The sequence below is a fragment of the Aphelocoma coerulescens genome, chromosome 1A (assembly GCF_041296385.1).
Source record: "Aphelocoma coerulescens isolate FSJ_1873_10779 chromosome 1A, UR_Acoe_1.0, whole genome shotgun sequence".
Taxonomy (NCBI): domain Eukaryota; kingdom Metazoa; phylum Chordata; class Aves; order Passeriformes; family Corvidae; genus Aphelocoma; species Aphelocoma coerulescens.
In genome coordinates this window covers 64,098,883-64,120,065 of record NC_091014.1, presented here as the reverse complement: position 1 = coordinate 64,120,065, position 21,183 = coordinate 64,098,883, and the positions used below count along the sequence as shown (strand labels likewise).

Sequence of the window (21,183 nt, the reverse complement as noted above, 5' to 3'; positions counted from 1 at the left end):
CCTTGTGGGATCTCATCTAGCTTTGGAATTAGCCCTGCTGTGAACAAGGGGTTGGACTATGGACTTCCAGAGGTGCTTCACCACCTGAATTGTTCAGTCAAAACAGTGTTAAAGTTTCAAAATTCATGCAGGCTGTTCCAGCTTCTCCAGAGCCACTTTCCACCTCGTGTTGCTGCTCCAGGGGTTGCTTGGACAGCGTGTGCATCTCATGATATCATGAGGAAAAGAAAACTTGCCTAGTCCCCCTGGCTGTTCCTCAGTAAATGGTTATTCTTACTAAACAGTAAACTAGGAAATTATAAAACCAGCTCAATTTTGTGTATTTCCTTGTCACCCCCCACCCCCTGCTTCCCTCACCCTGAATCTCTGAACACTTTGTTCAGTCAGCCTCAAGTTTCCTAAAAGGACATTCTACCCTGAGTTAATATCATGCCTGTGAAAGTTCAGGCTGATTATTTTTCCTCTAGAGAGGGAGTCAAAATTGGGCTTATAATGGAGGTCTTGTTTCAAACAACGATGAAAGAATTTAGCATTTCTGACATCAGTGGGGTGGCACAGGCGTGGAGTCGCATGCGAGCGGGCGGGGGGAGGTGGGCTCTCCTCTGCTCCACTGGTTTTGTGAAGGACTCTTTCACTGGTGGAGGTTTATCCTAACCCACCTAAACACATGTACATATTTATTTGCTAAAGCAAACCAGGCTACAAATAGGACCAAAACCCGCATTTAAACGTCCCTACAAGCAGCCCCTCCACGACAAAATCTTTCTCCAGCCCTGCTTAAGAAAAAGCGTGGGAGAGTTTATTTTCTTCAGGCTTTACAACTCATTGTTTTCCACAAAAGCACCCCTCTGCTTTTCCAAGAGTAAGGATAATTCTGTGGCTAGAGCATATGACGAGGACTCAGGGTTTTCTTCCCAGCTGTTGCACAGACTTCTTGTGTGTCCTTGAGTAAATCTGATTAATCTTGCTGCACATCTGTAAAATGGATGCACTGCTCTTTCTCCTCATTCACAGAAGCTGCTGTGAGCCTTTTAGACCTTTACAAGTCAACTGAATAGAAATGGAAAGAAATAGGCATGAAATTTTTTGTACAAGTGCTTATCGAGGAAATAGTGGATTTCTTTCTTTTTTTTTTTTTTTTGCCAGCATATATTTGACAGAGCTTATTAATTCTGTACAAGCTTGGCTTGTACATTTGTATCTAAATTTGTATTTGCATTTGTATCTAAAAAGCTTATGGGTTTTTCCTTTCAATCTGAAGGGGATATTTCTTTGAGTGAACCTTATTTTTTTAAAAATGAAAATGAGAACAGTAGAAATTACTTTCTTAAATAAAAAGGAGAAATGTTCATTTTGTCAGTATTATGTATTATTTTTAAAGGGGGAAGTAGATCTTCCCAGCCAGCTATAAGCCACAGGTTTTATGGGGAAAGCAATGTCATTGTGGCTGAGTGCAGGCACACGGAGGGCTGGGAAGTGACTGGAGACAGGAACATCCAGCTCCATCCCCACATGCTGGTTCAGTGGGCAGACAGGCAGGATTTTCTCATGAGGGGTGGAGTCCCCACCCCTGGAGGTGTTCAGGAAATGGCTGGACGTGGTACTCAGTTCTCTGGGCTGAGTGTCAAGGTGGTGAAAGAGGCCAAAGGTTGGAGCTGCTGATCTTGGAGGTCTTTTCCAGCTTTAATGGTCCTGTGATTTGTTTTATCCTCAGGGTCAGTGTGCAGCCCTGTAATTCACCATCCACATCTGAACCCTGCTGTGAGGAGAGACAATTGCCACCTTCCTTTGGGGTTGTCTGTCACACTCACCATCCCCGTCCCTTGAGTACTTCAAAAATATTGATGGAAATATGTCCAGGAGAAGGCATCTACCACCACAGGCATTTTCTGCCTGAGAGCTGAAGTTACAAAGGTGTCTCCAGATATGTGGTGTCCTTTTAGGGTTAAACCTGGCTTGAATTGGAAGGAGCTACGTATGTAGAAAAAGCAATATAGGATCAATATATTCAATCCTCTGCACTTTAAAAGTATAACAACAACAATTCATTATGGGCCAGAATTTTTCAACTGCCTGGTCAAGTTCTGTGCCTTGCTTCCAGCTGTTCATAATGTGATACCTCAGAGGGACTTGGTTTTCTGTGTGCTGGATATTCACAGCTGAAACTGAATTCTTCTGACAGTGGGGTTCCTTTCAATTAATTCAAGATTAGCTTTTGAAAATAGTATGCAGAATTACTAGCTGAATTGAAATAATAATAAAGATGAAAAAATTCTGCAATCATCCTAATTTTCAATTTATGTTTTCCCTTCAAATTCTTTTATAATAATTTTATCAGGCATCATGTGGCTGAAAACATTAGTAAAAAATGGGAACAGCTCAGTAGAATCATGCGACTTCTAAAAAAGTTTTTTAAATTAATTTTTGAAAATTATAAACCACTTACAAAATTGCAAGTCTTAAATTTTGCATATTTGTGATAGTAAATTCCCACTAATTTTGTCAAACCGTGATCTGCACCCTGCACTTTAAAGCACATGAAAAATTACCAGTGCCAAAAGTTCAGGCTGCAAGTATTTACGGGAGTGGCTGAAAAATGAGATTTAGGAAGTAGTTCAAGTTCTGTTCACATTTTTCAGTTTTCATTCATCTCCTGTTACATTTCTAAGCCTTCTCATCAACAGCAAGCACAGATGATTCACTAAAAGAGTACGAGTGAGTTGCTTATGTCACCACATACCTCCAGGAGCTTGAAATTTAAACAGAAGAGTATCATGGAATCATGATAAATCCCATTCATTGGCAAAGTTAATTCACTGCAATGTGTACCTGTGTCTAACAATTTAACCCAGTACTGTACAGAGATAATCCTGTTCCTGCTGACAGTGATTACAGAGCTGTGCAGGAGCAATATGGGAACATGGAGAAAGGCACGGAGCTGTGCCAGGGGAGAGTTAGATTGGATATCAGGGAAAGGTTCTTTCCCCCAGAGGGTGGTCAGGCACTGAACAGGCTCCCCAGGGAATGGTCACAGCCCCAAGACTGACAGAGCTCCAGGAGCATTTGGACAAAACTCTCAGGCACAGGATGGGATTGTTGGGGTGCCTGTGCAGGGTGAGGAGGACTTGATGATATTTGTAGGTCCTTTCCAACCCAGGATATTCTGTGATTCTATGATTTCAGTCAGGATTTTCTGACAAAAATCCTGACTGAAATATGTGTGTCGTGGGTTAGATTCTGACTCCAGACTAGGGAGGTGATTTGCGTGCTTTGCATTCCCACAGGCTTCTCTGTGAGCCTGGGCTGTCAGCCCTCTCAGGTGGTACCTTCCTGTTTTGCCTATGGTGACAGCCACCTCTGGTCTCACAGCAGGTTTTCAGGATCATGGTAGTTCCTTTCTGAACCATTCCTGGCTTTTTAATGTCCTCTGAACTAGCCCAGACAGTAGCACCACATCCTCCTGTCAGAAACTGACAGACATTGCTGATGTGTTGAGCCCAGATGTGCAAAGCTCACCACACCAGCAGATCCTCCACCCAGGTGGAGCTCCAGGGAGCCCGTCTGGGTGCTGTAACACTCCCAGGGCCTTTTTCCAGCATCAGAGGCTCATAACATTTTAGACTTTTCCTTATTTTGACAGCCAGCAACTGCCAGGCCTGGAATCTGTTTCTTTATCAAGCAGGCTAATAAATGGTGCTGCACTGCTAAATCTGTCTTATTCAGCATCTTATGATTATATCAGCCTGTCTTAACTCAGCCAAGTATATTTACATGAAATAATGGAATGAGTTTTGCAAATTTCCCCCCCTCTTTTTTCTATATATTTTAAGTGACTGTCTAGCCAAGTTCATTTCCTCTCCTGTCTGAGCTCCTCTCTGAAATATATTATCCCACTTATTAGAAGCCAATAGCACTGTGCTTTGCTTTTCTTCCACCCTCTCAGAAGAAGGAGCATGCAGGGGATGCTTGGATTAAGTGAGTGGGGCACCCCAGAGCTGGGATTCTTTATGAATGAGCTCACATCCTCTCTCCGTATGATAAGAGGAATGCCGTTTGCATCCCGGAGCTTGCTGCATAAACACACACACACTTGGATGGGGGAGCATTTAGCCTCAGCAGAAACTGGGATATCCAAAAGATTTCAGGGACAGGGGATCGTCTGCTGGCCCTCTGCTCGGACAGACCGCAGCCACTTCTTGGTGGCCATGGTCCCTCATTCCCGGTGAAATCCATCCCTCCCGGGAGGGGGAGGGCAGGAGGGGAGAGGAGATGACAGATCCCTGTTTGCATTCTTCAGAGGGAGCAGCTGCAATTGTCTTACTACAGTATGTCAACATGAAATTATGACAAATCAGGCTGGGATGGACTGGCAGATGAAAACAATAAGGAGGAAGCAGAGCAGAGGGAAGCTGGGAAGAATGAATGGCACCTAAAACTCAAGAGGCCTTTTTCCCACCTTGCTGGTGGGAAATGCCTTTGGAAATGTAATAGGTCTGTAAGAGGACTGAAATCTGTGGGTATGCCTGGAAATGACTCCAGGAGCATATGCTGAGTTTTCAGGTTTGTTTAAATCTGCCTCTAAAATACTTTTCCTTTTTTTACATTCCATAGGAACCTTTCAAAAATTAACCTGAGAGCAGCTGGAAAAGGCTAGTCTGACACCTTTTCTTGTGAATGGGACACAGTCAGGATTCCCACAGTGCCAGCTTATTACCCAACACTCTCACATTCTATGTGATGCCAGGCTTTGACCTTGGCAAAGGTAAGGAAACCTCTCTGGCCTCCACAGTTACACAGTTTCCTTTTATTTCTTTACTTTTTCATTTAAAGTAGTGCTGTTTGGTAGCAAAGGGAGAACTACCAAGAGTAAAGCTTCATCTTCCTGTCTCCTTTCTATCTAATGGAAGTTCTTGAAATGGGATGCAATGAATGTTTCCTTTATTAAAAACTGAGCCTTCTCCAACCCACACAGTTTCACAACACTTGATAGAATGCACATTTTTCCAGTTTCTTTTTTTTTTTTTAACAATGTCCAACAATTAAAAATAAGTCACTGAAGGGGCCATATTCAGCATTAATTGGGAGCAGTTCTCTCTGATCCCAATAGGAGATGCATTTACTTTCACCAGAGCTGGATCTGCCAGCTTGTGGACACCTCAGATTTAGGATTGTCACCAGTGTCTGCTAAGAATGGCTTATAAAGTTCCTCAGGTTTGTGAGTCTATCAATTTAGTGCTGTGCTGCAAAAAAAAGAAGGGAAAAGGCAGTGAACACAGGATTTTCCCCTAAAAGCTGGCTTTCTTTCCCTTCACCCAGGTTGTGCTGCCTCTCTTCCTGCTGCAGCTAGCTGGCACCTCTGAGGAGGCTGCCACGTCACACCTTGCTGGAGTCAGGGAGAATGTGGTGGGTTTGCTCTGGAGGGTGGAGGGTGCATGAAAATATTTTCTGTGGTTTCAGTTTGCATGTCTGCATGGAAAAGTCTAGGGAAATGTAATAGGTATGAATGCAGGAGGATCCACAGAAATATGTGAGGACAGATTTCAAGGAAACTAGTGAAAAACCCCCAAAACCTTTTCAGGGGAACATATATTCCCAATAAGCTTTCAAAATCTGTAATAATTTTTTTCTGTTAAATTCCACAGGGGTTTTCCATAGGTTTGGTTCAAACCTCCCCTTTCCTAAGCTCTAAGCCTTACATTTAAACGAACTGAGAGAGCTTTGCTCTGTGCTCACTCATTACACCTCTCATCAGTGGCACTTTTCTAAGTGCTCTGAAACCCTTTTGTGCTTGCACTGCTCTTCTGAGACAGTGGGAAGTCCCCAGGCTTGGAGTCTGAGTGAAAGAGATGCCTTTCCCTTTGTAATCTTTAAAACTTCAAGTAATGTGACAAACATATCCTGCAAGATCATATCCTTCCTGTTGGGTTTGCTCCCATCAGGGCACAAGCTGTTGTAACTGTTCTGCAGATCCATGGCATCCATCTTCTCCTGGAGATCAGCACAGGAAGGACAGGGAGCTGCTGGAGCCAGTCCAGAGCAGGGACACCAAGGGCAGCAGAGGGATGGAGCAGCTCTGCTGTGAGGAAAGACTGAGGGAATTGGGATTGTTCAGCCTGGAGAAGGGAAGGCTTTGGGGTGACCTCATTATGGCCTTGCAGTGCCTGAAGGGAGCCCGCAGGAAAGATGGAGAGAGACTCTTGACAAGGGCCTGGAGTGACAGGACAAGGGGGAATGGCTTCACACTGACAGACAGGAGGTTTAGATTGGATATGAGGAAGAAATTGTTCCCTGTGAGGTTGGGGAAGCCCTGGCACAGGTTGCCCAGAGAAGCTGTGGCTGCCCCATCCCTGGCAGTGTCCAAGGCCAGATGGGGCTCAGAGCAAACTGAGATAGTGGGAGGTGTCCCTGCCCATGGCAGGGGATGGAGTGAGATAATCTTTAAAGTCCCCTCCAATCCAGGCCTTTCTATGATTCTTCCTCCCTGGCCTGAACAAGACAGAAGCAGAAATGTGTGCTGAGAAGTTCAGCTGAAACAGTGAAAGAGTTTCAAGCTCTGAAAGGCAGGAGCTATAAAATGATCATAAACAGCCTATCTAGAGAGCATCTTGCAAAGAAGGATCAGGGTCAACATCACATTTAAAAGGTCAAGTCTCCTTAGTTTGACCTTATGTCCTGCCTGCTTGGCTATCACAAGGTATCAAAATCCAAAGGTTTTTTACACGTCACCTCCCTAAACTGTTCCTGAATTTTACTGTAATGATTCAATGTAAAAATACACAAGACTAAAGACAGACCCCTTACCCCTCTGTGGACCCTAATTCTTGAACTTTTTCCCCCCCATGTGCTCTTGTTCCAGAGCTGGGAATCTCCTTTGCTGTATGGGGCTCAGCATCCGCAGGCAGAGTCATGGTACTTTTGCCACGAATTTGTTCTGCACATGAGCAGTAAATCTGGTGCTCTGGGGAGGTGTAGGAAAGGAGCAACTGCACTGTGTATGAGAGGCAGTCACAAGGCAGAGGTTTCCTGTGCCCACCTGAACCCCCCTTGGTGCTGAATGAGGCATGTGGGTACTCACAAAGAACAGAGACCAAGCAGAATTGAAATCTCAAACCCAATCTCCAAAATACACCCTTGGCACAGTCCCGTGATGCTGAGTGTGAGATCTCTGTGGATTCACCCCCTCCTGACTGCTGGGAACTGAAGCACAGAAGCACTGAATGACTTGATCAGACACAGGAAACCTCGAGGACCCAGGAGCTGCCCCCTTTATAAATGTCTCTGTCTGGTGTTTTACCATAAAACCAAGGCTCTTCTCAGAACAGTTTTCCCAGGGCCTTGCACTGTGTTGCTGACTTTTACTGTAATGAAGTTGATTTAAAAATAATGACTTTTTTCTTTTGAAGGTGTGACAGCACATATGTAGGTGAAGAAATGAGAATGTGCAACCAGAGAATAGGTGTTTATTCTACCACATTTTCTGTTTTGCTTAACAGTACAAACCCCCCTTTACTTGCAAGCACTGAGTGCATCAGTGCCTTTTACTTTCAATTTGAATCACAAGTAATTTTAATCTGATTATGATCTCACAAGGCACCCACCCACTGCATTCCACACCTTTGTGAGCAAACTCCTAGTTCCTAATGATCACAGAATCATAGAATATACTGAGTTGGAAGGCACCCATAAGGATCATCCAGTCCAGCTCCTGGCCCTGCACAGCACCAACCCCAAGAATCACCCTGTGCTTGAGGTTGTTGTCCAAGCACTTCTGGAGCTCTGGCAGCCTTGGGGCTGTGACCATTCCCTGGGGAGCCTGGTCAGTGTCCCACCACCCTCTGGGGGAAGAACTTTTCCTATTATCCACCCTAACCCTCCCCTGACACAGCTCCAGCCGTTCCCTCAGGTCCTGTCCCTGGTCACCAGAGAGCAGACATCAGTGCCTGCCCCTCCTCTTCTCCTCCTAAGGAAGTTGTAGCTTCACACCGGCTCCAGTGAGACACAGTTCCAGTCATCTCTCTTTATTCCTCACTCTGTCCCCATAACTAACTCTGACTTTTTGTTCCGGTCTTTATCTTGTCTGGTTCACTCCTGCTGCCTCTTTCTTGGTCTCCTGACCACTGCTCTCTGTTTCCTCCCTGTGCTGCAGTGGCAGCCAGACCTCCAAGCTGCCCCTAGAAACAGTCTTAAGTTTCCCTTGGTGTAGCTCAAGTTGGTCAGCAGAGGCAGCCCCAGGGAAAGCAGGGGTCTGTTCCTGTTTTCCTGGTGAGACTTGAGGAGGACCTTCTGCTCTCTCTGTGTCCCAGGTCCCAGGTGAGGGTTGTGAGGATTTGAATTTGGACTCTGAAATGTCACGTCAGAAGTCACCACAGAGGTATTTTTTTTCAGACATGGTCGAGACAATCTGCCTTTCCACCTCTTCCTTCTTATAATCAGCTAAACTATTTTTTGCTTATGTCTAGGAAAAAACCAAACCAACAGTTTAACCTCAGGATATTCTTCTCCACTATGGACAAAGGTCTTGCCCAGGTAACACCTCAACTTAGTAATGTGGCAAAGTGATAATTCACTGAAAGCAAGGTCTTATCTGCTAACAGCACTTACAACAAATCACTTTTCTGACTGCAGAGCAAGTATGTATCTTACTTCTGGCTGCCCTCAGATGCTCAGAGCACTTTTATGCCATATTTCCACAGGGTGAGATCTCTTCTGGTCACCTGTGGCAGCCTCCCATTCCCATCATGAGGGGACAGTGCCAGCAAGCATCCAGGAGGGCTGAAAGAAGTTAATCATACTCTTACAGATTTGAGAAGATCAGTATCTTCTATTTCAAATGTTTTTAATCTTTAATTCTTTCCAAGCTCTAAAAAGCTTGATCAGGAATGATGACATAATTGGTGCTCAGCTTCCAGTTCCTATTTTCTCTGTGACCACCTGATTATTTGCTCTTTCTTGCTTGCAGCTGCATCTCTCCACCTTCTGTGGAGGAAACAGCTGTTACTTCTCTTTTCTTGGGCCAGGATGCTGGTACTTTGTATCTCATTTTGTACATCTAGAAATCAATTTGTTTGACACTCTAAGGAGGGTCCATCACCTTTGACAAGAGCAGAACTGAGGCTTCCTTCCTTCCTTCCTTCCTTCCTTCCTTCCTTCCTTCCTTCCTTCCTTCCTTCCTTCCAGGCTGTGGTATTCCTACTACAAAGAGCAATAAACATAAAGAAAAAAAGAGGGATGTGGAAGGAATGTGCTTCAGTAAAAAAAAGCAGAAAAGCTTCTTTTATTCCTGAAAAGTGGCAAAAATACCTTGTTTTTTCAAAATCCTCCCATTTCTGCCACAGAGACTCACAATCCCTATGTGCACTGCAGTGCACACACCAAGAGTTTTGGGAGAAAGTATTTATTTTCTTCTTTTTTTTTTTTCCTCTCATTCAACAGTGTTACATGATAGATGGAGTCAGCTCCTTTGGGTTTTCCGTGGCCTTCTTTCTAATCATAAGTCCTTTGAGAAATGTGGAGGAGGGGCCAGTCCTCTCTCAGAAGTTATGGGAAATGGAGACCGATTAAATCATAGGCTTTGCCCTGTCAGTAAAAATGTAAAAATGTCAAACATGAAAAAAACGTATTTCCATATTGGGTGATGTGTGGGGTTTTTTCTCAGCTATAATTGCTCTAGCAGTATAAGAAAGCAACACAAGGTTTAGATTAGTCAAGCACATTTTTGCACTGTGTATATAAAAACAAAAACCCCAGACCTGCCAACCCACCCCCAGGCCTTGAATTTTTGGTAGACTTTCTAGTAAAGTTCCCTCTACAGTCCTTAGGGGAGTCTTCAAGGGTGAGCTGATGAAGACATGCCTCTGGTACCATTTGCATTTTTACATCTTGAGCTCCACTGCCATCTCCTCTGTCTGAAATTTGTTCCATTAATGCTCCATTCAGTGGGAGCAAGGAGAGCTCCAGTTCCCCCCTGCTCTGGAGCAGCCCAGCTCCCCTCTGTCACAGCAGCTTTTCTTGCTGGTGGAATGCCACAGCAGCAACCTGAGCCCACTGCCCTGCCTGCCACACAGCCCAAGGTGCTGTGCTTCTGATTGCTGAGTGGAACCAATCCCAGTTGCCTTGATGCACTGCTTTTTTACTTCACTGATCTCAAACATCAGAGTAAGACCCTGAACAGGCCATGGAAATAGCTCTTCTCTGTCTTTGTTCTTCAAAAAATTAAAAATCTGCTCCTAACTAGGTGTTGAGGCAAGCTGATAGCCCACTGTGAGAAGTGGATGGTGCACCATCCTCAAGCAGTCATTTGAGGCAGTAGTAAGAATTCAGCTCTGTCAGGAGAGCTTTTATTTTAGTGGCCATAGAAGATGGCAAAACCCCCAATTTGGATGGGTCATTTAGCTTTTAAAGGGGCAAAAATAGGAGAGATAAATCTTATTAACTGAGAGTTGGAAGGTGTCAGACCTTGCCAGGGGTAAAGAGCTACTTCATAAGCACAAGGATGGCAGATTCTGGAGCGGGAGGGGGAGCTGAGGGTGGGCTGGGCTGAAGAGGCTTCAACCAGCTAGAAGAGCATTTTCCATATGTCAGAGCAGAGGCTGCCAGCTTTGCTCCTGCTGAATGCTACCTTTCCCCATGATTAGTCCCATTGATTTTCTCAGCTCTGCTCACAGGGAGCTAGACCAGACCTCGTGCTTCAGCCCCAGGAAAGGAGCCACCCACTGCTGAGCTACTGCTGGGACAGACCTGTCTCCTTGCTGCTCTGGGAAGGGAGCAAAGTGTGACGGGTCTGGAGCTGGCACAGCACATGCTTCTCGCTGCCAGATGCCTTGGGAAAGGAAATGAAGGATCTATCAAGTTCTCCCTTCTTCCCACTTGGGCTAAGGAAAGGGCATAGTCCGCACAAGGCTATTATTCCCCTGTGTGTGAGAAGCAAGACACGGGACACGTTAGGGCCCCTTACTCCTTGCATTGGCATGCTGGCCATGATCTGGCCCAAAGTGAGGTGCTACTCTGCATGAAAAAGGGGCAGAGCCTGGCTCTCAGTGGCCAGAAGGTTTTACATGGCCCAGAGCATGAGGTCAGTGCAAGCCCCTTGAAGAAAGGTGTAGCGACAATGCATCTAGTGCATTTTCTGGTAAACACAAAAGCCATTTACAAGAAGAGGGAGAAAGAAAAAAAAACAGAAGAAGGAAAAGAAAAAGGCATGCATTTATTCTCAGGGCAGAAAGAGTGTATGTGCCATCGAGTGCCCACTGAAAGGCAAAGGGTTGCTTTGCCACAATGCACCATTTGCTGGAGGTTTCAGCCCCTCTATGATATTATGGCTGGTGGCTCAGAGACCTTGCCTTGCCTACCAATGTAATTGGCATGGCCTGGATGCTTTTGATGGGGTTTGAGCTGCTCCCCAGCAAATCTGCTGAATGATGCTGTGGGACCTGTGGGTGTGCAAAGCCCCCATATTCCTCACTGACCTGCCCCTCTGGCTTGCTTGTCATGCGATTTACACTAACTAGCACTGTCCTTGTAACGCTAAGGTAAGAAGTGAAACCCCTTTCTTTTCCCCCTAATTGTTCCACTGATTTTACAGTTACCAAGCTGTAAAGCACCTCATCACTCTTGTTAATTCTTTCTTCCTTTTGAGCTGCCAGTTAGTAATCAATTATTACCCTTGTCATTCATGCTGCAGCACAGCAGCTGGTCACAAGAAGCCTCTGTTTCGTTGGGCTGGAGCCAATCAAGTCTCTCCAGCTGTCCCTTGCTGCTCTGAATCATAATGTACAGTACTTGTTGCTTTACAACTTCCTTTACCAGACTGCTTTAAAAAAAAAAATTAAATGAAAAAAAGTTTTTGCTCCCAATTCTACCCTCATGGTACATCTGGCTGCTGGAGGTTAAACTAAACTCCCCAGCACTGCATTTTTATGAGGGGTGGGGGAAATACCCTGCTACCACTAGTACAACAGATATTTTTGTCATACTCTCTGTTTTATGCAATGACTGCATTGATATAAAGACTGCTGATAGATCAAAGGTTTCACTGGTAAAACGATATGAAAGGCAGAGACATTAACATCCATCAAGGTCCTGTTAGGATTTGCAGAACAGGGGTTCTGGGCCTCCCAAGTGAAACCTAGCAGGAAGGTCTGCGAGCCTGCATAGCAAATGAAAAGAAAACAAGAGAGGGCACACAGAATATTGGAGGAGGTAGTGACCCACAAAATAGTAGCAATTCGAGCTGCAAGGCACCCTGATTGAATTGCAGTGGAGGCAAACACTCCCAGGCTTGCTGGTCTTGTTCCGAGGCGATGTGCTCTGAGCTATCAGCTGGGCTTTCAGAGTGGCAAACAACAGTACCACCAGCTTGCCTGGCTGTCTTTGTTCCCAGCTCCCACTGCTTGCTGTGGAGATAAGAAGCCTTGTGAAAATAGCCAAGATGCAAAGTACTGGGGAGAAGCGGCTGGTTTTGGGGAATTGATATTATCATCCTGTAACTTACCTTCCTCTCTGTGCAATTTAATCAAAAGGAAGAAACCTATTTCGCAAGTCTGCTCCTGATGTGGGGATTTTGATTGGCTTCAGCCAATAGTCACAGGAATAAAAGTTTGGGATACATCTTTCCCAGTTACTTCTTTTCCTCTCTCACATGTCCCAAGGAACCAGTTTCATGGGAGCACTAAGCAACAAATTAAGGCATGGTCTAACTCCCACTAATTACCACCTGTTGCAAGAATTTGTCCCCCTGATGCTTAGAAACACAATTACTGTTAACTGTGTGATGTCCACCAGTGGCATTATGTAAAATTGTGTAGGTTTTATTGCTGCTGCAGCTGAAACCAATAAACTCCACTCTGCCAAACTGAGCACAGAAAGGGTTTTACAAAGGCACTGCACAAATCATAGCCATCAGTGAATGTTTGCCATCGGCTTGGTAAGAATTTTCATCAAAACTGTGAGCTGTAGAGAGGTAAAAAGAAATGCAATGCAGTCATCTGTATTCCATGTGACAAGTCCTACTGCTTTGGCTTCCCAGCTCTTTGTGCCAAAGTGCCTGGGTGGTGATGGTGCCACAGTGCTCTTCACAATGACACAGGAGTCTTGGAAAAGCCAGCATCATGGGATGCAGTGCTGTGCAGGTGAATCACTGAGATAAAGAGAGCACAGGTGTCAGGCCAGGTGTAGATCCTAAGGAACCGTAAAACACAATCACAAAATCATTTAGTTTGGAAAAGATCTTCAAGATCATCAAGTCCAACTGTCTGATCACCACTGTGTCAACCAAACCCAAGCACTCAGTGCCACATCCTGTCATGTCTTGGATCCCTTCAGGGATAGTGACTCCACCACCTCCCTGGCCAGCCCCTTCCAAAGTTTAACAACCCTTTCAGTGAAGAAATTCTTTCTGATGTCCAACCTGAACCTACTCTGGTGCAGCCTGAGGCCCTTTCCCCTCGTCCTGCTGCTGGATTCCTGGGAGCAGAGCCTGACCCCCACCTGGCTGCACCCTCCTGTCAGGGAGTTGTGGAGAGTGAGAAGGCCTCCCCTAAACCTCCTTTTTTTTCCTGCCCTAAACACCCCCAGCCTCCTCAGCTACTCCATATATGACTTATTCTCTAGAGAAAGGGCGATCAGCCTCCCCTTCAGTTCTAGCAACTCTGCTCAGAGGAGTGAATGTTTCTGATGTGAAGGTTGTGTTGGCCAAGCACTGTGACAGGTAGGCTGCTTTGGGACCACTAAGAGCCCCTCAGGCTGCTTTGATGATGTCCATATGGCCCAGCCCAGTGCTGCATAGAAAGCCCTTTTGAAAGGCAGGGCATTTTGTCATTGTGCACTTTCAGGGTGGGATTAATTCTTGGTCAGGGGCCAGCACCCGGGTGTGCTCTGCTGGTGTCATCCTGGTTTGCCATCAGTGCCCTGCTTGGACACGGAGTCTGCTGGGCTGTGGTGCTGTTCAACACACTCGCAGCTGTGACTGGCTCTCGAGGAAAAGACAAGCTCAGGAATCCTCTTCAAGGAGCAAAAGTTTTCAAAGAAAGGGCATTTTTCAGGGGAAGTGGCCTTTTCCATGGGTATATTTGGGAATCTGATGCCATGAAACCCTGTAGGCACAGAGCTGACACAGATATGCCCTGAATGTCGACTCTGAAGGTTTTCCAAGTTTTCTGGCCTCCCAGCACATCCTCTAAGCTTCACATAATAAAACTAGTCCTTAAAACCAGTGAGGAGAAGCATGTGATGAGAAAAGAGGGAGAGCTGTGTGGTTTTGGTGTTCCAAATTGTCCTGGAAGAACTGCTGCTTGGACTCCATAACCTCCATCACTGAGGACATAGCAAGTTTGCACTGAATATTTGATCAATCTCCATGCTGTAAAAAATAAGTCTTTTGAAACAGACTAATCTTAAAAGTATATTTTGGAGTTTTTCAAACTTTGAGGAATCAAAAATAAGCATTTACTTTTTTAATATGCTCGTCTAAATGACAAAAATAAAACTCCTTTTAAAGAGGAAAAAATATCATTTGTTCCAGTACAGAAGGAGTTTGATCCTACTGAAACACTCCAAGACTCCTTTTTTATTTTTGAGATCCATCACTTTGTATTGCATTTAATATTCTCCCACTGCTGTGTGCTTGTGTCCATACACGTTACTTAATGGTCACATGAAATGAGCAGTCACGGTGAACTCCATCTTGCTACACAGCATAAACTTTCACGGTGAAATGTGAAAAATATTTCGTAAACATAATAGAATATGCATCTAAATATATCACAGGTACATTTGGAATTATACAAACTAACATTAGCATGTCTACTGGAATAAAAATATTGGCTGTTTCTTAGGTTGCAGAGAGGAAGAGAAGAAAATGGTGAGGCACCTTTTACACTTTGCCTCCTGCACAGATCTGGTGGAGAAGACTGTAAATTTTTTTTGTCTTCTCTGTCCCAAAATATGAGCTTCAGATCTAGTTCATACTCTTAGTATTCCAGGATCCACAGCAGAATAGGACAATAGATCAGGCATTCTTTCCTCCCTGTAATATCTCTACCCTAAGCTGCCTGGTACCAGCAGAGTCACAGCTGGAAGAAAAACCTTCCAGGAGCCAAGGAAGGAGAAGTGTATGTGATTTGCAGAAAAAGTCTTATACAATTTCACATTTCTCTGGAAATTCAAGTCAGGATTCATCTCACCTACCATCAAGTGTCCAGGTGAGACTGGACACTCGGGCTATGGATGCCTAAAGGAAGTAGTGGGAATGGCAGTGGTCTTCCCAGTCATCAGGCATCTCCATCTGAGCTTGCTGTGTAAGCTTCCCTTGGAGCCACCGAATCACGGAATCAGAGTGGTTTGGGTTGGAAAGGATTTTAAAGATCATCCCGTTCCAATCCCCTGCCATGGGCAGGGACACCAGTAAACGGACACAAACATGGACTCCAGGTTTTGGTGTCTTAGATGTCCTTGCTCTGAAAGGAAAAACTGTCTCCATTACTCAGCTCATCTGAAACTATAAATTTCTGGTTGTACTTTAACACTACGATGAATCTTGCTTTAGGATTTGTGACATCAGGTCACAAATATCCCTCCACAGGACACCAAGGTCAGTGTTGTGTTATCTCAGCTCGTTGGTTCAAGCTCTTGAGAGGTCAGTCCTGTACCAGCAGGGTTTATGTTGTGTCAGGTGTTGTGCATTGCTGCTGTCCAGCTCTGTGTTAGATCATGCACCTGTGATGGCTCTCCAGCAATACTCAAAGGCAAGAAGCTTCTTAAAGCAGTGATCCCATCAGGAAGGGCAATACTAAACCTGATCTTGGATTTTTGGGTTTTTTTAAAGCAACTCTACAGCTCTAATGCTACAGTTTCACTTTTGCTGTTTGTGTGACACTTACTTTGCAAGTACCAAGTGCATCTGCCTTGAAAGAAAGAGAGATTTTGTGAGATTCCTGAATATAAATTTCTGCATCCAGAGTTTTATTCTGTTCAGCGTGATTCATATAGCAATACCTTTTGCTTTCTTCAACTAACATCCACACCATTTTTCTTCTAAATCTTGATTTCCAATAATTTTGCCCTCCCCTCTTCCCTGGAATCAGAGGTTTGTGGTTAATAGCTTCCTGGATATACAGCCTGCCTTACACCCTTTGCAAATTAAAGACAACATCCCACTGAAATAAAATTCAAGTCTGATAAAAACACAAAGGAAAATACAGAACAGGGCACTACCCAGATGTGGGATACTGGACTAATTTCTCATCTTCACTGGACTTTGTGCTGTGGAAATGAGAGTGCTGGTGATCATGGGAAAAGTGCTACTGGCTTTTCTCGTCATAATAAGCTGGTCTTTTCAATATAGTCTGGTGGCTCATTCACTTTATAGCTACAGTTTTCTATTCAGTTTGATCAGCCACTTGGAATTCCCAAGTGTCAGCTGCACAGTTTAAAAACTGCTTTCCAAAGGATAATTATGCAGACCCTATTTTTAGATTCCTAAGTACCTGCTTTTAGAAGCAGAATTGTGGATTTAGGCACCCATCTTAGAAGTGTAGCACACAGCAATACATTGCTAGCCAGACTCCAGACTTGGGGGCTGAGCTAGGAGGATGACACTGTTTATTTGTCCTGTGTCAGTGTCTCTCCATGGCTTGCCTATGGCCAAAGACTTTACACACTTCCATAAAAAAATGTCTCCACAAGAACTGGGATAAGGCAATACCAGCCCTCAAATTAATGGTTGTAGTTTGGTGAGAAATCTACCCCACTGCCTTCAATTTTCCATCTTGCTTTGGGCTGTGGTCACCCAAGTGTTTGTCCATGTTTATTGGACAAGCCATACTGATTAGAAGTATTTTGAATTTACTGCGTTGGCTGCAAATGCCACCTACAAGGAACAGAGAGAAGCCCATTGTAGGAAACCTACATATGGCACTTGATTAGAACTTTGGAACATTTTAAAACTCCTAGAAAAAGACAAGATTCCAGTTTCAGAGTATCCCTGATGCAGTTTGTAACCTTAGTTGTCCTCTAGGATTTTTTCCAGACTGCAATGACCCATTTTCATTGGGCCACTCTGCAGAGTGAGTTCTCACTGAGATTTTTCTCAGCTGCAGAAACCTACAGGTCATCCACCCAGGGTCATGTCACATCTTAAAGGTTATCTTCCACAGTTAAGCTTTAGGTGTGCTGGACACAAATGAGGCTCTCTGAAGCTACCTACACTTTTTCTGTACCCTACTTCATTCACTGGGGCATTTTTCTCCCCCTTTATCCAGGCACCTATGATTGCCATTTCCAATTTGTGGTTACTCAGTGAGATTTCTAGAGGAAATCCTTAATTTCAGTAGTCCTGGGAGCATCCTTACCTGTAATGCTCCCTTTAGGGGCATCCCCATTGTTTGACTGGTCCCATAAAGAACCAGTAGCTGCCCAGGCAATGTTTGGTTCAACAGACATGTAAAATCAGCTAGCACTGCTGCCTAAAGAAACAGCCCCGCTCTTGCTCTGTGTCTGCTGGGCACTCTTTTTCTCTGGTCTGGATTAGCAGGGAGAAAAACTGACTTAAACACATTAAAGAAAAATAGTATGTCTTTTTCAGTTCCCCAGGACATTCCACCTGGCTGCAGGAAGACCTATGCTAGAAGAAGCAAGGAGTGGTACAGGCGATTAGATCTGCTGCTTTCAATCTCATCAGCCTCAAGGATTTGTAGAACTGCAACTTAAAGGAAAATATTTATATAAATTACTGTAAAATATTGGGAAATTTTTACTGTAAAATATTGTAAAATTACTTTGCATCTCATGGCTGTCCTGGCTTTCTGTATGCAGTGATTTTTGTTGGGACACTTCCTTTGCTTTTCTGGACCATAAAGATATTTGCAGGTGTTGATCACATTGTTCTTAGCTGCAAGATTGGAGGCTGCACAGATTTATGCTGTGAATAAGAGGAGTCGATTTTGTGTTCAATAATTTCTAGTGCAGATTTGAGGGGTTCCATACAACAGTCTTGCAGCTGATGAATCACAGGGACAAGTAAGATTTTCCTTTCCTTCCAGACTGGAAGTCTCTTTTTGTCTCTGCAAATGTGTCTTGATATTTCAGCCAAATAGCTCTTATTAGTAATAAAGACCCATCAGAGATTTTAATCTAAACCCCAAACACATATCCTCATTAAGAAGAAATTGTTCCCTGTGAGGGTGCTGAGGCCCTGGCACAGGTTGCCCAGAGAAGCTGTGGCTGCCCCATCCCTGGCAATGTCCAAGGTCAGGCTGGATGGGGCTCTGAGCAAGCTGGGATAGTGGCAGGTGTCCCTGCCCATGGCAGGAGGGTGGGACTGGATGATCTTTAAGGTTCTTTCCAACCCAAAGCATTCAGTGATTCTGTGATTAGACCTCCAAAGTGATGTTGTCTGACAGAACCATCTTTTCCCTGGGGGATGTTTAACGTAATTCAGAAAAGGTGTGAAAGTCTTGTCATCCAAACTGCAGATGACACTCAGGTGACACCTATAATTGGGTGATTTTTATTTTGTTTAATTATTTTGTATCCTCTATTTGTTGGAAATTATAGTGGTGACATTATATTATTCTCACACTGGCTGGTTATTTCAAATTTGATGTTGCTTTGCAGTGTTTTTCCTATGGCATCCCCTAATTTGGACCCTGTAGAACCAGATGTTTCCTTTTATGTTGCTACTGATCACAGGAAAGAAAAAAACAGAACTAATGTGCAAAAATTTTGGCAAGTGACAGCTTGAGTGCAGAATTTTGTAATGCTGAGCCTGTGAACCTCATACTAAACTAATTCCAAAACAGGATGTTGCAGTGCATGTCTAATATCCCTTTTCTACCACACCCCAGAGCAATTTCTGTTGCTATCTGAGCTATGAATTGCATTAACAAGCAGCAATCAAATCTCACAAAGAAGATTATATCTACTTCAACAGGCAGCAGGCACAGGTTTCATCCATTTTGCTGGGAGAGATGAACACAAAGGTGTTGCACTTTGAGACACCGTGCAGTGAGAGCCCCCCTTTGCCACCCCATGCCCTGACAGTTGTGTTACTACAGCGACAGAAACAATCATCCTGTTTGTTAGTCATATCCAAAACTCAGACTTGCAGAGCAGAGTTATCCTTTCCCATTGCTGCCCCTATCATCTAAACAGAGCCAGGATAAAAATCAGATCTTAATCTGGTCAGTCATATGGCAATCCACGCCATCCTTGATTATCAGCTCTTGTTCCCCAGCAGTGAATATGCCGTAGTTCATTCCACAACAATCTTAATTTCAGGATATGGTTATTAGCAAAGTTTTGAGGAGTTTATTAACATTGTCTCTTGGTCTATGGGATGTCACAATTTGTGTAGCTTGGGGAAAAGCACTTAAAAAAACCTCCATAGTTTGCACTTTTTTTAACAACAGGCTGCTATTTATTATTGGCAAGAACAGAGCACGGGCTTTAGAATTTAAGCAAAAAAGACCTCTGGCAATGAGGAAATGAGCCTAGACATTTTTCATGAATGGGGTAGAGCTGCTTAACTCTGACTGGCTTGTTTTCTTTTCTTCCTATTCACATCACTCAAGTCCCACCTTCCTGCCTTAAAAGGCATCTCGTTCCCTGGCAGCAAGACAAGTATCTGTTTGATGTCAGCACCCTTTTATTTGCTTAAAAGCATCTTTTTTTCAAGGCAGTAAATTGAAAATGACTACCGCGTCGAGAACTAGCCAATTTCCAGCACTCTCTGCAGAACTGCTCTGCTTTCACATTTGAGAGTTATCATTAATTTTCTAATGAATAATGAGATCAGAGAGCTTGCATGCTGTATTATGTGTAGGAAAATGCTTATGTAAATCAGTATGGCTGTGGTAGCTTCCCAGGGGAACTTTAAAGCTTATCATATCATTAAATCTGATAACAATTCATTTTTTTAAAAAGTAATGCAAGAAAAAAAAAAAAGGTCTATTCACTGCTTGTTTGTAATAATATGTTTATAATATGAAAGAGAAAGGAAGGCTGCAAGATCATATATGAGAAAATGCAACCAGAAATTCCTCAGGCTTCACAAGCTGCACCCTGTGTGGAGGAAAAAAAGCACTTGCTGTATTTACATAGCTGAACCTTGTGAAATATGTTGATTATAATGAGAACATTGTCATAGTTCAATATGGATTTCACTTTTCCAGGTTCCCTGCAACAGATTATGAAGCTTTTCTAGCACTACACTTCCAGGGACCTTAGGGGCACCTTCCCCATATTCCCCTTCTTCTTCCTTCCCATGTGAATAATGAGCTCAATGAAATTTTAACCTATTTTTGGCATCTTAGTGACAAGGGTTCTTATGAGTCGTCCTGCAGCTAAAGACATCAGGATACCATTTTCCAGCAGGACAGACAGCTGCTCCATGGATTCTAGTCATCATGTTTACCACCTAGAAAACTTTTAATTAGTCTTCCTGTTTCCTTCCTCCCCTGCTTTGTGCTGAATATAAACAGCATTTGATTTGCCAGGACTGTACAAGCTGCAGTGGGTATTGTGCAAGCATCACCAGTGCCCCCACAAAGTCAGAAGTCTCAGTGTCCATTTTCTTTCCTTGGGCTGAACTCAGACAGAAATAGGCCTATTCTCATGCTCAGCTGTAGACTAAGTTTAGATGGGATATGAGGAAGAAACTGTTCCCTGTGAGGGTGCTGAGGCTCTGGCACAGGTTGCCCAGAGAAGCTGTGGCTGCCCCATCCCTGGAAGTGTTCCAGGCCAGGCTGGACGGGGCTCTGAGCAAGCTGAGATAGTGGAAGGTGTCCCTGCCCATGGCAGTGGGGTTGGAACTGGATGGGCTTTTAAGGTCCCTTCCAACCCCAGTAATTCTGTGATTCTATGACGAGTGAAGTTCCTGCATCTCCTCCCATCCCCTATTCTTAAGGTCATGGTTGAGCCTTAGGAGGTATGTTCTTACCACTTTGTCCATGTGGGGTAATCAGGCACAACTCATTGAATAATGACTAATAATATTTTGCATTTTGGAGCTCTTTCTCCCCCGAGTCTTAAAGTATTTTGGAAAAAACCAAATCCCTGCTTCCTACTAATGCAAAGATAGATTTAGGAGGAGGTGTTCCCCATCAACCCAGCCTGATGTGACACATCCTTTTGCTTTACAACGTGGAGGATTGTGACCTCCACTGTCCATCTACGAGAAGTGAGTACCAC

The 21,183-nt window shown here is 44.1% G+C and overlaps 1 long non-coding RNA gene across 2 annotated transcripts in view; it reads left to right on the top strand.

Moving 5' to 3' along the window:
- LOC138104743 (uncharacterized) overlaps nt 1-21,183 on the top strand; it is a 59,358-nt gene that overhangs the window by 21,053 nt on the left and 17,122 nt on the right. For both annotated transcript variants that reach the window (XR_011148256.1, XR_011148257.1), the window contains exon 2: nt 4,612-4,762. This is a non-coding gene — a long non-coding RNA (uncharacterized lncRNA). The remainder of the gene's footprint in view (nt 1-4,611; nt 4,763-21,183) is intronic.